Source organism: Macaca mulatta, chromosome 16 (genome assembly GCF_049350105.2).
Source record: "Macaca mulatta isolate MMU2019108-1 chromosome 16, T2T-MMU8v2.0, whole genome shotgun sequence".
Taxonomy (NCBI): domain Eukaryota; kingdom Metazoa; phylum Chordata; class Mammalia; order Primates; family Cercopithecidae; genus Macaca; species Macaca mulatta.
Genome location: NC_133421.1, coordinates 36114880 through 36130628, shown reverse-complemented (window position 1 = coordinate 36130628; position 15749 = coordinate 36114880). Strand labels below are relative to the sequence as shown.

The window sequence follows — 15749 nt, the reverse complement described above, 5'->3', positions numbered from 1 at the left end:
TCCGCCTCCAAGTCTCCTAGCAGCCAGAGAATGAGGGCCCTGGTCCTGAAGTGGACGTCTGGGTGGCAGGTCACAGCATCCACTACAGAAGTCTTCCATAAAGTAGTTGGGGAGACCTTGAGTATAGTACTGATGGGTAAGTGGAAGTTAACTAGGCATAGAGAACGGAGACTTTTTCTAGGAGCAACCTGCTTTGTCTAGCACAATGCCAGGGAAGCCTTTGCATGGCAGGCAAAGGCAGGAATGGGGGCAGAGAGACTAATGAGGAGGCTGCTAAGGGAATTTAATAGAGTACATTCAAATCTGAAGATGAGCATATACAAAATTAGACAGAAAAGCAAAGTTTCCTGATATCCCCAGCCCTCAGAGACCACAACTATTAAGGGTTTTTTTGTTTTTGTCTTTTGAGACGGAGTCTCACTCTGTTGCCCAGGCTAGAATGCAGTGGTGCAATCTTGGCTCACTGCAACCTCCACCTCCCAGGTTCAAGCAACTCTCCTGCCTCAGCCTCCTGAGTAGCTGGGATTATAGGTGCCCACCAACATGCCCTGCTAATTTTTTTTTTTTCATTAGAGACGGGGTTTCACCACGTTGGCCATGTTGGTCTAAAACTCCTGACCTCGAGTGATCCTCCCGCTGTGGCCTCCCAAAGTGCTGGGATTACAGGCATGCACCATGCCCGGCCCACTGCATTTCTTTTCCATCTTTCTTCTCTGCACATTTTATTTAAAAGCGAGGATTTTATTATAGATGTGATTGGTTTTACTGCTTTTGTCTATACATTTTTTCTATACCTTTACTGTTTCTGATCACAAAGGCAACACCTGTCAATTACATAAACTCAGAAAGCACAAATTTTAATAAAGAAATAAACAATACTTCCAACCAGGCGCGGTGACTCACGCCTGTAACCTGGCACTCCATGGGCTCCAGAGCTCCCGTGTCGATGGTCCAGCCCAGTGCCTGGCATGCCGAGAATACCTGGAAAATGCTGGCTATGCACTGTCACCTTGGGAGGGTCTCTCTTATTTCCAAAGCTGTCTTCTGCTTAATGAAATGTACGCAGACACTAAGCAAGTATGTATTGAACTTCTCATCTTCCAGACACCAGAGACACATCTATAGACTGACTGAGTTCACTGCCCTTGTGCTGCACTCCGCTTGAGGAGACAGATGATGGTGTCATGTAAGGAGCTAAAATGTCCTGAGCTGCGAAGGTGGCACGCAGAGGCTGAGGGATGGAGGGGGCAGGGTTGGGGCAGGTGGGGGTGACCGGGATGTCTAGAGCCCAAGGCTGGGGCCAGACCCTACACTGCTCTGCTTGGGGACCTTGCTGTGCTCTGAGTCATGAGGGCAGACAGTGGCCAGGGTGAGGCTGGCACAGTGCAGCCCCTTCCCCACTGCTGAAGCCCGCCTTCGTGGAGTGGGAGCACAGGCTATGGGGACTTGAGAGTCATCCTGACCCCAGGGGTGGTTGTTTCTGGAAACAAAAATCCGAGGCTTATGCTCCTGGGACAGGGAAGCCCTGGGGCCTCGCGTCCTCCCCATGGCCTTCGCATTGGGCAGTGAAGGTATCTTCCTGTTGAGTCTGAGGGAGGGAGAAGTGGTGTCTCTCAGGGAGTCGGCTTTCATCTCACTTAGTCCTCCCAGTGGCCCTGCGAGGTAAGGACCGCCAGCAGCCCAGTTTACAGATGAGGACCCTGAGGCTCAGAGAAGTTACATGGTTTGTCCAAAGGGACACAGCTACTAAGTGGCTGAATGGGACTGAGCCCAGGTCTTTCTGAGACAGCCCAAGCTGTGGATGGAACGCTCCAACTCACGGATGAACAGGTGAAGTGGAACAAACATTTTAGAATGATTGGTAATATTCACCAAAGCTAAACATTTGCCTCCCATGAGCTAGCAATTTCCTTCCTGCACGTGTACCTTACACAGATGTGTCTATACCTTCACTAAAATACAAGTAAAACAACCCTCATAGCAGCACAATTTGTAATAGCCTCACACTAGAAACTTCCCAAATACCCATCACAGAAGAATGAATAAAAAATCATGGGACATTCAAGACTAGAATACTACACAGCAAAGAAAATGAATAAATTGTGGCTACAATATGAATGAATCTCTCACAGCTCATGTGTGAGTGACAGAAGTTAGACCTATAAGAATAGGTCTACAAGAAGAGATCATGTGTGATTCCATTTATATGAAGTTATCATCAGGCAAACTAATCTCCAGTAATAGAATTTACCTCGGGATGGGGGTGCAGGAAATTGAGCATTCTGTGGGGCCTGAAATGTTTACAGTTGCCCCTCAATGTATGTGGGGAATCAGTTTCCCCATCTCCCACAGATACCAAAGTCCTGATATAAACTGGTGCAGTATTTGCATATAACCTAAGTACATCTTCTTGTATGCTTAAAATTATCTCTACTTATGCAATCAGTGTCAGATAACGACATTTCAGTCCATGCCAGAATGCATATAGGATGGTGGTTCCCATAAGGTTATAATGGATCCACCCTATACAGGTGTACCATCTCTAAAAATTGATATTTAAGAAGAGATGGGGCCTTCTTAAATATTATGTTATGTTGCCCAGACTAGTCTTGAACTCCTGGGCCCAAGTGATCCTCCCACCATGGCTTCCCAGAGTGCTGGGATTATAGGCATGAACCACCACACCTGGACAAGTGTACCATTTTTTATTGTTTACACTGTATTTTTATGATCTTTTTCTGTGTTTAGATACACAGATAGCCACCATTATGTTACCATTGCCTACAGTACTCAACATGGTAACATGCTGTAGAGGTTTGGAGCCCAGGAGCAATCAGCTCTACCATTCAGCCCAGGTGTGTGTTTGGCTGGACCACCTGGAGGAAGCTAAGGAGACACGAACTAAAGGCAGAGGGTGAGTCAGAGGTGGGATCCCTGGACAGGTATGAGAAGCTAGGCAAAAATGGGTGAAGTCTGAATAAATTTCACCCTATTCATATAATTACTGCATTAATAACCTTAGATAATAGTTCACATTACCATTTAGTTAATAGGATTGCACCAATGTTAAATTTCTTGTTTTGTTTTTATAGGAGACAAAGTCTCACTCTGTCACTTAGGCTGGAGTGCAGTGCTCCCTGCTTCCTGGAACTCAATTACTCAAGCAATCTTCCCACCTCAGCCTCCTGAATAGGTGGGACTATAGGCACACACCACCATGCCTGGCTAATTTCTTTTACTTTTCTGTAGAGAAAGGGTCTACCTATGTTTCCCAGGCTGGTCTCAAACTCCTGGGCTCAAATGAGCCTGAACCTCCTGCCTCGAACTCTCAAATTGCTGGGATTATAGGCATGAGCCACCACACCCGGCCTAAATTTCTTATGTGCCATGGTACTGCAAAACGTCCTTATTGAGGGCAGCTGGATGGAAGGTGTATGTGTAAAATCATTTCAACAGTAACATTTATTTTACAACATGAAGGTGGTTATCCTTCCATGAGTGTAAAGTACAAAGGTAGGCTCATGGTGTTGTCAGAAGTCAGAACACGGGTTTTGGGGCTGGGAGTGCTGGGAGGGGCTGGGCATGGTTGGCTTTGTGATCTGGGGGCTGGTGTGTTCCATCTCTGAATGTCTTTTGAGCTATGCACTTACCCGGGATGTAAGTCATATCTTAATAAATTTTCATAAGTTTAACAAAAAATAAAACGAGGATGAGAAACTTGTTTGGGACCTCAGGTGCTTATCCAGCCATGAGCCCTGGCCCAGATGCTGCTAGAAGCCTGGAGGGAACTGAGAACATTCAAAGTAGAGGTGGCAGAGCCAAGGCCCTGAGGTGGGAGCACTGCTTGTCCCTAGCTGTGAATGGGGGGTCCTGCTCGGAGGCAGTGCTGTGTGCACTGCAGGGCACACAGGTCCATGTCCACATTGTGGCTCAGTGCAGGGAAAGCCAATCTCAACCCCTCCGCAGTGTGGTCAGCCTGCCAGCAGGTGGCCAGCAGATCCTCCTGGGAAATTGTGCCATCCCAGGGACTAGGTGTGAGTCTCTCATCCACAAATGTGGTGCTCAGCAGCGGTGTCAGCCTGGTGAGCCTTGGTAAGGGCATGTGCAGGATGCTGAGCCTCTTCCATCCCCATGCCGGTCTCAAGGCCACCTGCTCCGTGGGCCCATCCAACAAGTGTGGTGGCTTGGAAAGAAGCTGGCTCCATCCACAGGGCATGCTGTTTTGCTCAACTCAGGACCAACGTCACCCTCCATAGTAATTCTCTTTGGTGGGAGTACTGGGAACATGAATAACAGGTACCTTCAGAGTCTGAGCTGCTGAGGCCAGGGCTGCAGGGTGCCCTCCTGTCAGGAAAGCCTGCACTGGCAGCTGGAAGGCACCTGGTGGTGGCGCCTGCAGTGGCTGCCGCAGTGGCTGCAAGGCTTCGGGACTTGCCTGGCTTCTGTGAGGTGAATTGTGACAGTGGCAGAGCTCTGCAGCGCCAGAGTCCCCTGCATGGCCATAGTGACTGCAGCTGGGAGCCCACTATACCCCTGGTGCCCTTCTCTTCCCAGGGCTGGGGTCTAGGCTAGGCCCCTCTTGGCTTGGGAATTGTGCCCTGGAAGGGGGACACAGGCCCACAGGTTGGGACAGAGGTCCCAGGGCATGCTGCTAGCTGGCTGGGGCTGCCATGCTCACCTCTCTGTCTCTCGTGGCCTTGATGGGACTGGCCTCCCCATTGAATGGGATTTTCCAAGGTGTCTAGGGCTGCTGGCGGGGTGCCACCCTGGCTCCTTCCAGACGTGCCAGTCACTGGTCACCGAGAGGGCCAGATGCAGGTGCCCATGTTGCAGTGGGGTTATCTCCCGACCTCCCTCTTAGTCCTGATGGGCCTGGGCTGGCCCCAGTGTCAGGGTCCCCCTGGGCTTCCTGGGCTAGGCCTGTCCCATGGTCCCGTGGCTGCCCAGGACACATTCAGAAGGAAGATGGACCCAGCAGCTCTGTTTGAAATCCTCATGGGGGAACCAAAGGTCCCCCACATCCAGGTCTGTCGGGAGCTGGGGCATCAAGTTCCACTCCAGGAATCTCCAGGAACGCCAAAGTCCTCCCTGAGCCGGGGCCAGGCTGGGCATGTCCTGACTCCCGGGTGCCCCCAGAGAGTGGTCTGCTGCCCTGGGCTCCCCAGAAGCCCCCTTCATGTTCTTGGGCCTTGGCCTCATGGACAGCCCCACTAGGAGAGGGTGTGGGACGAGGTAGGGAAGCTGACCAAATGGGCTGCTGGAACTGGGCTGGGGGGCTGGGAAGGGCCTGCCTGTCCCCCTTGCAGAGTGTCTTCCTGCCATGTGAAGCTGGCACAGACCTGGGTGCCGAGGACCCTTGCTTGGGTTTGGTTGAAAGGAAACAGATGTGGTCAGTGTCTCCAGTGAGCCCATGCAGGCCTTTCCCATCCAGGCCCCACCTACCTGGGTCTCTGGAGTCCTCAGGGTCTCTGTGTGGCCCCGTGGTCTGACACTGAGGACACACCTATAGTCTGCTGATCCCAGAGGAAGGGGCGTGTGCCACCTGGTGTGGGGAAGCTGTCAGGGCATGGCAGGTGGCTCCTGGGACTGCCCCCAGGGTTCAGCCTGGTTGGGGGCTTCCTGCTACACAATCTTGTCCCAGGGCTGTTGGGCCTGGGATATGGCCCCCAGTCAGAACTCAGATGGGAGGGGCCTTGGCTGTCACCCAGCCCCCTTGCCACCTTATGTGGGGACCTGTCTCCTCAGTGGGTGACTGGGCCTGGACGTGAGTCACCCTCTGCCCTCCTGGGCTGCCCCGTCCTGGGCTGACCATTCCCACACCTGGCTGAACTCTTGACTCTGGCTCTGGGCCCAGGGTCCCACCTGTGCCCTCTCCCTAAATGCTATGGGGGTCAGAGACACTGATTCCCTTGTCTCCCTGGCTCAAGCCTTGTTGTCCTGGCACCCGTGGAGGGGTCTGCAGGAGTGAGGGGCCTCTGCTGCTCTCTGAGGCTGTCAGCGCTTGCAGGGAGGGGCGGAGGCTCTCAGGAATGGGTCTGGCTCGTCTAGTGCCCTTGAGGGCCCTGTGAGGGGGAGAGCGGGCCACCGTGGAAAGTGGGAGGGGGCTTGTTGGAGGGTCTTGCCCACATCCCCCTCCTGTGTGCACAGCATGTCCAGTACATACGCACTGAGCGCCTGCCCTGAGGACCGGTGGGCCTCCTATACTTTCTTAGAGTCCAGGAGGAAGAGGAGGAAGAAAAGGTGAAGAGGAAGGCCCAGGTAGTAGGGTTGGGGGTCCTGGGCACTCCCCTAGTATTGACTGCCCCAGAGGGTGACTCAGGAGGGGACCTGGTACTGGAGCCCACCTGGGGGTGGCAGGTCCCCATGCTTCCTTGTTAGTTTCTTCATAGAGGCCCAAAGATGATTAAGAACAGTGTCATCATCCAGGGCCCAGGTATGGAAGAACTGGTCTCGAAAACGTGCCCACAGGCCAGACCTGGACGTCTTCATGTGGCGCTCTAGAAACAAGGTGGGCATAAGGCCAGGAGAGTCCCCTGGGAAGGGTCAGAGCCCACACCCCATGGCCACTTCAGTCTCCCACTGGGCAGTGCCGGATCCTTTTGTGACCACCCCAGGGGTCCAGATGTGCACAGGAGGCTGTGGTTGCGGGAGCGGCCTGGGTAGGGAAGTGCTCACCACACTCCTGACTTTCATCTGGGTCGTGTGAGGGATGGGCTCGGTGTCACTGTGCCCTGCCCAGCCCACCTGGCCAGACCTCCCTCTGGGCCAGAACAGAGGATCATGAGGACAGTGTGAGGAAGTTGCCCTTGGGCTAGTTGGAGTTTGACCCCAGTGCTCCCCAGATCCCACTGGGCACATGTGGACTTACTCCTCTGAACCTTAAAGGCAGTGCTTGTTATCGGCATCAACATCTGTTCCCCTTCCAGCAAATATATGTCCCACAGGCGCAGGATGAGCCCGAGAAAGATCTGTGGGGAAAGTAGACACGGGAGGACCTGGCTCTTCCAGGCCAGGGCTGGTGGCTCAAGCTGCACACTGGGTCACAGTGACCAGAGTCAGTGACCTTCCCCATGAGGGTCACCCGACCCCTCCAGGAGGCTAGGTCAAACAAGGTCTTGCAGCTCCTTATGGGGGGCACTCATTTCAGTGGAGAGAGGGGCTTCCTCAGGGCTTGCGGCTCCCCTGAGCCCTCCCAAATTGGGCCGGGTCTGTCCATGAGGCTGAGTTTGAGCCCTGGCCTCTGCCCTGGGATGACCCCTCTTGGGCAGAGGGTCTTGCTTGTATGTCCTGTGGGGATCCGCCTGAGCCTCCTGTGGGCTGTGGGTGAGCCGGACCCCCGGGCTGGGGAAGCAGGGCACTGCAGGGCAAGGAGGGTCCCTGAGCCAGGGTCTCCCTGTGCCTCCTTACCCCAATATTCAGCATCCAGAGAAGCCAGCTGAATGAGGAACACTGTGCGCACAGACCTTCCTTGTCCTGATGGGAGGAACAGAGGTGAAGATCCTCTGAAGATCCTTCCCCAAGTGCAGAACACTGGGTGGTGTCCCAGGCTCCCCCCAACATCTTCACCTTCCAGCACTCACGGTGGACACACTGCCCTTAACCCTGCTCTGCCGGAGCTGGGCCCCTATCCCTGCGCCTCTGTCTCCTCCAGGGCAGGAAAGCAAACCAACTCCTAGCCCATGGAGAACCCGACGTCCCAGGTCAGATCCTGGCTGGGACTCAGGCAGTCACCAGCCCCACGAGGGGCTCCAGGCCCCGTTCCTCCAGCCCCACAGGATGCAGGGCCTCTGGGGAAGAGCCGAGGGGACCATAAACTCACCAGATGCCACATGGTCTTGGGTTGTGACGTGGGGACCACACGCTCCTGATGGTCTTGGAGCCCCTGGACTGTCCCGCCATTTGGGCTGTGGAATCCTGAGAAGCTCTCAGCCCATCATGAAATCAGAGCCTTCTCCCAAGATGTGGAGCCATCAGCTGGAAGAGATGGGCAGCCGCAGAGCCCCCCAAACCCCGAAGCCTCCCACCCTCCCATCTAGTGACCCTACCATGTGGCCTTGGCCCTGGAGAGAAGAGGTGGGAACATCCCCTGGAGCCTGGCTGGAGGTGCTCCTGGAGGCCTCCTGGACCAGGGTGCACAAAGGGCAAGCCTGACTTTGAGGCCATGACAGAGGGCGGCCAGAACAGGGTGGGTGCTGGGCTTCGTGGTCACCTCCTGGAAGTGGCGTCAGGCCAGGGGACATGGGATGGGGAGATGCTGCCATCTGGGCTTGATTGGCCCATTTGTGGGTACCAAGGGAAGCTGGAGCCTGGGCAGCTGAAGGGCAGGAGGACTCTCAGGGAGGGGAGAGTCAGCTGCACAGAATCAGAGCCGGAGGGCGTGGCTCCAGGACACAGAGGGCAGCCACAGGGAGGATGAGATGCCCTCTGCTGATGGGGATGAAAGGTGTCTGACTTGGGTTCTGGAGCTCAGCCCTGGGCTCCTGAGGACCCTCAGCAGAGACATCCTAAAGGCACCCAACAAGCTGGTGACACAAGGAAGGTGTCTTCACTGAAAGCCGAGATCACCTGGCCAGGGTGGCCATTCCCGGGTCTGACTGCATGAGGCCCTGGGGGCAGCTGTCCACCTACCCTGCAGGGAGTGCCTCTCTCACTGGCCAGCAGCTGCACCAGTGCCCAGAATGCATCCTCCTCAGGCAGATAAAGGAGGAACAAGGCAGCGACGTGGCTCAGGTCCCTGCAGTAGCCCACCTCCTGCAAGAGTCAGTCACTGTGGAAGGACATCACCTGGGAGGGCTGAGGTCACCTGGGAGGGCTGAGGTCACCTGGGAGGATTCATGTCATCAGAGAAGGCAGAGGTGACTGGGGAGGCTTCCTCTGAAGAAGAGGCTTCCTCAGGATGCAAATTCATTTTATGACAAGAGCTATGTCCATCGGGCCTTTCAGCACCTTGTCCAAAATGTCTCCTGATAGCACCGTCCTGCGTGTGATGCTGCCAAGCTCCTAGGCTTTGGGGCAGTCCCAGGAGGAGGGCGTCATTTCTTGTTCCAAGAAGTGGTGGTCAGGCCCAGGTGACACCAGGAGTCCATGCCCGACTCCTTTGTGTCTCAGTGTGACCCCTTGAGACCACCCCCTTGCTTGGAGGTTTATGCCAGCGGTGAGCTCAAGTCCTACCTCCTATATCCCCGGGGGTCACAAATACTAACTTTGAAAGAAGCAATGACACCCCCACCAGACATCCACACCCAGGAATATGGAAATATGGTCTGGGAATATAGCCGTGAATATGGGAATATGGTCACTGCCGGGAATACTCACCGGGTTATACTCTGAATATGCCAGGAGGATGTAGAATAGTTCCTGCTGCCTAAAAAACAGATAAAGGGGACTTTTGTTTCTTTTGTGCAGATGTTAGTTTCACTTTGTCTACAAAGCCTAACAACAAATCCAATTTCAGATTCAGGTGATTCACCAGATAAACAGTGAGCTCTTCAGGGCCTTTGACTATTTAAGAAATGTTTCAGTAAAATCCACATCTGTGAAATGCTAATAGTCCAATTGTACAGTAAGTCGACTGATCATTTTCCCTCTGATTTTTTTTTTTTTTTTTTTTGGTTTGTACGCACGCCAGTTCAGTCTTTGGGTGTACAGTTCCTCCGTGGTTCTAAACCAATGTGCAGAGTCTCCCGGCCACCGCTGCAGCCTCTCCTGGAGCAACTCCTTCATCCTCCAAGTCTCCAGGGTGGCCCCTATGCACCCAGCCTCTCCCCAGTCCGTCAGCCCCTGTCCACTCAGACCGGTTCTCAGTCCCTATGGTTTGGCCTTTTCCAGAATGGCCGACGTTTGGAATCCTACAGTGGTAGCTTATTGGGTCTGGCTTCTTTCACTTAGCAAAATGCATCTAGGATTCACCCATGTTCGTGCAGGCATCACTGGCTCATTCCCTTTTCTCACTGAGTCTTCTACTGTTGAAAGGACCAGCCTTCCTCTCCGCATTCCCATGTTGAAGGTCGTTCCCTAAGGCTCTGTGTATGAGTGATGATGAATCAAGCAGTGTACGTGGCATGAAGGTTTCCTGTGGATGTCAGTTTTCTAATCAGTGGGTTCAATATCTGTGACACTTTGGTGACGCTTGGTTCAAGTCCATTGAGCTTTGTGAGCCACTGCCCAACTGGCTGCCAAAGTGGCTGTGCCGTGTCATGTTCCCAGCAGACCTGGATGAGAGTTTCCAGGAACCTGAATTCCCCCAGCATTTGGTGCTGTCAGTGTTGCCTGGGGAGGCTCGTGGGGCCTCCATCCTGCCACCCTCCCATGGGTCCTGCCATGGGTCCCCGTGGGTCAGGGAGAGCACCTTTCACCATTGTGCATGATTTTCTTTGCTGCCTTCTATCTCTGCAGGATTCCCCTGGGTTCTGGCCCCACACGTTCCAGCCTGGCCTGGGGCTTGGAACCTGGGAGGTGCTCCATCCATGGTGCCGGCTGTTCCCTGGGCCATGAGAGCTCTTGAGAGCTCTGTCATCTCTCATGGGTGACCCTGGCTTCTGCTCCGGGGAAGTCCCCATCCCTGGAGCAGAAGGGACACTGCTCTGCTGGGACACTATGGCTCCCATAGGCTTACTTGGTTCCATATCGATCCCTGAAGAAGATGTGGTTTCTTAGTGTCCAGTTCACGTCCAGGTCGATCTGGTGGATGTGTTCAGAGGATCTCTTGCCCTTCTCCTTCATGACCTGTAGGGCAGGGCCAAGAGGAGGAAGCAGCCTCAGAACAGATGGAAGACTCCCTGCCCCAAATGGCAGTCAGCCCACAGTCAGCACTTTTGGAAGGAAGGAAGGAAAGAAAGGTTTCCTTCCGCAGAAAGCTGCTTTTTGGCTTGTTTCTGAAGCTGGGGAGGTCTGTGGTTCCTATGTCACTGTCCGTGCTTAGGATGAGCATCTGACCACAGCACCCACTCCCCAAGCCTGGGCATGACGTTCCCTGCAGTTGGAGAACTGGGTCCTGACCCAGCCTGGCCTGTTTGTTGTGCTCTGGCTTAGTGTACCTTGTATTTTAGGGGGCTTTCGTCTTGACTTCCTGGATGTTCAGGAGGACTGACCACACTTGGCCCCAGACTTTCATGGGAATGCCCTTATACACTCGATCAATCAGCTGTGGGCAGAAAGTGATCTGGTGTCACAGGCCACGGGGCGACCCCAGCCAGGACCAAAGCATGAGGATCCTGGAAATCTTTGGTTTTGGCCCCATGATTCCTCGGTAGAGGTGAAATCAAGCTGGGACAGGGTCTCCCTTCCCAGGATTGGAAGAGTAGATGGGCACTCAGAGTCCTGAACTCTGATCTGGACCTTTTCCTTCTTTTGGGTCACCAGTAGGCATCCATAGCCCTGAGCTAGGGGTGGCCCTAGCCCTAGATTCAGATTCCCTCTCAGCAAGGTGACACTTGCACAAGCAGGCCTGTGGTCCTCTGGGTGAAGACACCCGCCCTCTGAGAGGCTACCGGTGCCAGGCCACAGCCATGGGTGCCTGTCCCTGTCTCTGCAGAGAGTGGTTCCAGGGACCTGTCCCTCCACACATTACTTTTTTGCTGTTCTGATATGTCTCCCATTCTCCCAGCATTTCCATCCACTTGCTCTTTCATCTCATCTCCCACCGCATTCGCTGTCAAATGAGGAATGTTGGAGTTAGCGGAGCTGCCAGGCTTCCCAGAGCCGCCTGTGGATGCTGGATCTTGGGCTCTGGAGCCCTGGTGGGACCCAGCTGGAGGGAGCCAGGGAAAGGCAGACCCTAAGGGCTGAGGGCCTTTGAGCACACGAGTGCCAGTGGGCTGGCTTTGGGACCCTGGGACGTGCCATCCTCAGGCCACAGACACACCAGTCTTAGGTCAGGTCCCAGCCTCTAGGTGGGGTCCTAACACAAGTGGGCAGCCACCCCCAAGCCACAACTGTGGTTCTCACTTTGGAATTTCATCAAACTGCCAGAAATACAGCAAACTGGGGTCAGGTCCAGCAGGGACAGCTGCCCCTCCAAGTGACAGCGTGTTGCCCCCACCTGCTACCACCCAGGCCCGCTGCTTCCTCTGCCTCACTGACCACTTGCTGAGTCCCCCTGTCCCTGGACCAGCACCCCCAAGGATCAGGCTCTTACCTTTGCCTCCTGGGCACTGACAGGGCAGTTCCGTCTCACTGTATTGCAGTCCAGGCAGAGCTGAGAACCTGCACAGGGCCTGGAGCCATCCTGGTCTGGGAGCCAATCCCCAGAAAGGACTGGCTCTGTCCCCATCCAACTCAGGGCTCAGCCCAGGAGAAGGCACAGGGAAGGAAGGACAAGGGCCTTTCTGTGCGGCTGACTCCCAGGAGGGTCCAGGACCTGGGAAAAGAGGGAGTACAGGGCCAGCCTGGCCGAGGCTAATGGGGGCCCCTGGTGTGGGGGGCGGTCAGGGTGTAAAATGGGGGCTACCCCTCCTGGACTGGAAGTAATGCTTTGCGCTTGAGCTGAGAAAGGTCAGCCCTGAGATGGGATGGGGTGACTGGGCCCTGACAGGAGTCCCTCTGGGAGTGACCATGTGATGTGGACCTGCTGGGGTCTAGGGAGCCTGGCCTGTGACCTGCCCGGTGCACCCAGGTTGCACCGAGGGCCCATCCCACCCGACACTCCCAAGGCCCTTGCAGGGTTTGACCTCCCAGCATCCACCTGCCTCTCCCTGCACCCAAGCCACACACACTGCGTTTCAGAAGTGGCATGGCTCATCAGCTCCCTCCCACCCTACCTTTCCCAGGATCCTCCGTCTTTGCATTCTATGATCCCTGAGGGATGGGCTTCAGCCTGGGCTCCTCTTACCTGGCCCCAGATCCCTTCCCAGCACCAGACCCAGGGTCATTAGCCTCAAGATCTACTGCCTCCCTGGCCTCACTGTGAGATGCCCAGAACGAGGCCCTGCCCATCTTCTCCCCCATTCCCCTAAGGCCACAGCCCCCAATGTCCCCATGCCTTTCCCCCTTCCCCATGGGGACAGTGAGGGCTGTAGCTCTAGGGAAATGGGGGAGAACAGGGGCAGGTGGGCTCTCAGAGACCAGAGACCTGCTGGACAACAGCCCCGAGGCTGGGCCAGGCATCCCCTCACCCTGTGGCCACAACCCTTGGATCTTACTGGGGTTGCCTCCAAGTGGACAGGGCCAGACCCTCAGGCTGCCCCGCTCCTCTTGTGCTAACTTGGGGCAGAACTGCTGAGAGTCCAGGGGCCTGACCTAGCCCCCTCTCCATTCCCACTTGCTCCCTAGATGGGCCCCGCACCTCTGGCCTAACAGCAACCTTGGGCTGGACCTGCAGGGGAGCCAGTTCTGACCCTGGAAAGGAGGTTGGCCCGACCTGGTGAGACATGTCCTGACTCAGAAAGTCCTTTCTAAAAGCAAACCCGTCCCTGAGCTGAGTCAGGTGCTTTAGGGGTGAGGGGAGCACAGAGGACTCACTGCAGAATCCTAAAGCGATCAGTGCTGCAGGAATTCCAACAGGCTCAGGCCCCATGTCCTCTGGCAGCCCAGTTCGGTGTCCCTGCAACCCAGAGGAAGCCTTGGTGAGGGGTTCAAGGTAAAGGGTGAAAGGGCCTGTGGGTACTGGCCACTCGTCCCCACCCTGTGCTCCTAGGGACCCCAGGACCCTTTGACCAGGGCGCACTGGAAGAGGCCTTCCTCCAAGGAGCAGAATGACCTGTACCTTCTCATAGTTCATAATGATGTCCTCTCGCTCCTCCAAAGTATCTGCGTCCTCTACCATGTCCATCCTATGAGACAAAATCGTCTAAATGTTACACTGTACGTGAGACCTCCAGAGAACGCCTGAACCGCTTCCACCTGGCTCCCAGATGCTGCCTGGCTGCGTAACCCCCTATTCCACCACTGCCCTCAGGTGAAAATGGGCCAGACCTTTTACCCAGTGGCCCACACCTGCATGGGTCTCTGCAGTCTCAAGCCCCAAGCAGAGGTGGGAATCTTCCCAAGAACTTGAGAACAATGGGACCTGGACAGAGAATCCTGTTGTCCCCAGATGCCATGAAACGGGTACACACCTGCCCTGGCAGATTGAATGATGTCCCCCTGCCAAGGTTGAAGGGCCCATGAGGGGCTATTCCAGGGATGTGGAGGCAGACTGGGGACAGGGACCAGAGGTCTCTGTACAATTGACCTCCTGGGATGCTCAGGGACCACAGAGATGCCCAGTTTCCTGCAGGGAACAAGATCTCTCCTGACTGCTCGGTTCTGCTCCACTCATCACTTGGGCTATCGTGGCTCTTCAGTCTCACCAGTGAAGCCACTTTAGGAACAACACCAGTTGAGCAGGAGGGTGTTTGGTTTGGGGGATGAAAATAATATACTGTCTCCAAAGCAGCCTCTGTGCTCATGGAAGCCACATCTCTCGGGGAGGGACTGTGGACTCCACCACTCTGAGCTGTCCCTACAGGAGGGGGCTTCATTTTCGTGGGTCACTGAGGAAGAACAGTGGGTCCTTGGTCCTGGAGAACACCTAGATGGACTGTCCCTCCTGGGAACACTTGGGACAAAAGGAGGGTGAGGCTCCAGAGGACCAGAGAAAGAAATACTTGGGGAGAACCCCAGAACCTGGACCCCTTTGAACAGAAGGGAGGATAGTCTCCCTCTAGTCAGTTCTCCAGGGCTCCTTCATTTTCCACAGCTGCTCAAAGGCAGAAGGCTCCCCATACCACTCCCGGACAAGGGACCGTGTGTGCCCAGTGGGTCCCACAGGGACCATCAGGACCCAGCTTAGGCCACAGATGTGTTCTGAGGACCCTCCCCTCATTCCCACCCACAGTGGATCCATCCCAGTGGCTCTACCAGGGCGAGGCTCTGCCCCATCGGGATCAGAAACCCCGGACAGATTTCGGATCTAGGGCAGGGGGCCTGCAGGGTTCAGGCCTGAAGTCCAGCATGGCACAGGGCAGGGCCAAGAGCAAAACCCAGGGTCATGTCGGGATTCCCAGGCTGGTTACCGCCTCTCTGACCCCAGACGTCTCGCCTTTCTAATGGTTACGTCTGGGAGCCACCATGAGGACGAAAGAGACAATTGTCTACATGGGCAGCATAGAACAGACACCTGGTGAGTGCTCAGGGATGACCCTCCTTGGCAGGTGCCCAGAGGCCAGCACCACCCACACCATAGCCACTGTCCCCTAGTCAGCATGGAGGGAAGAGAGCAGGTCACACTCACCTGATTCTGATGAATCAGCTGGCCTGTGTTACGCCTCTCAGGGAGAAAACCTTTGAGTCCACAGAGCTGCTCCAGATACCACTGTGTGTGTGTAGCTGCTGTAGAACACAGAGGCAGGCCGGAGAGCGGACGGGTGTTAAGCACCAGTGACATTCTGAGGTAAAGGCATGCATCACAATGGGGCCTTGCCCGGGTCAGCAGGGCCCAGAGTCAGCATCCTCCACTGCCTGAGGCATCATCATGCTTGCGTGCCATGTGTTTGCGCACGTGTGTGCACATGTGTATGTACGTAAACACGTCCGTGCACGCGTCTGTTGCTTCTCTGGCCAGGCCTGGCTGCCTCACTCATGTGTGCACCCCATTCCTTGTCACTGTCACCCCTGGGGCTCAGGGCCAGCATGAGAGCATCCATGGGTACTCCCTGACCTCAGCCCTTCCCGCCCAGGGTGGTCCTGGGATACACATAGGGGTGGAGGGAAGTGACTGCTGCTGTTGAATCTCAGAATAAAAATGCTAATACTATTACCTAATGATCTTT

The 15749-nt window shown here is 55.2% G+C and overlaps 1 pseudogene; it reads right to left on the bottom strand.

Moving 5' to 3' along the window:
* Positions 1-3440: 3440 nt before the first annotated feature.
* LOC100427766 (TBC1 domain family member 3B-like) lies at positions 3441-13762 on the bottom strand (annotated as a pseudogene).
* Between the last annotated feature and the right edge of the window lie 1987 nt (positions 13763-15749).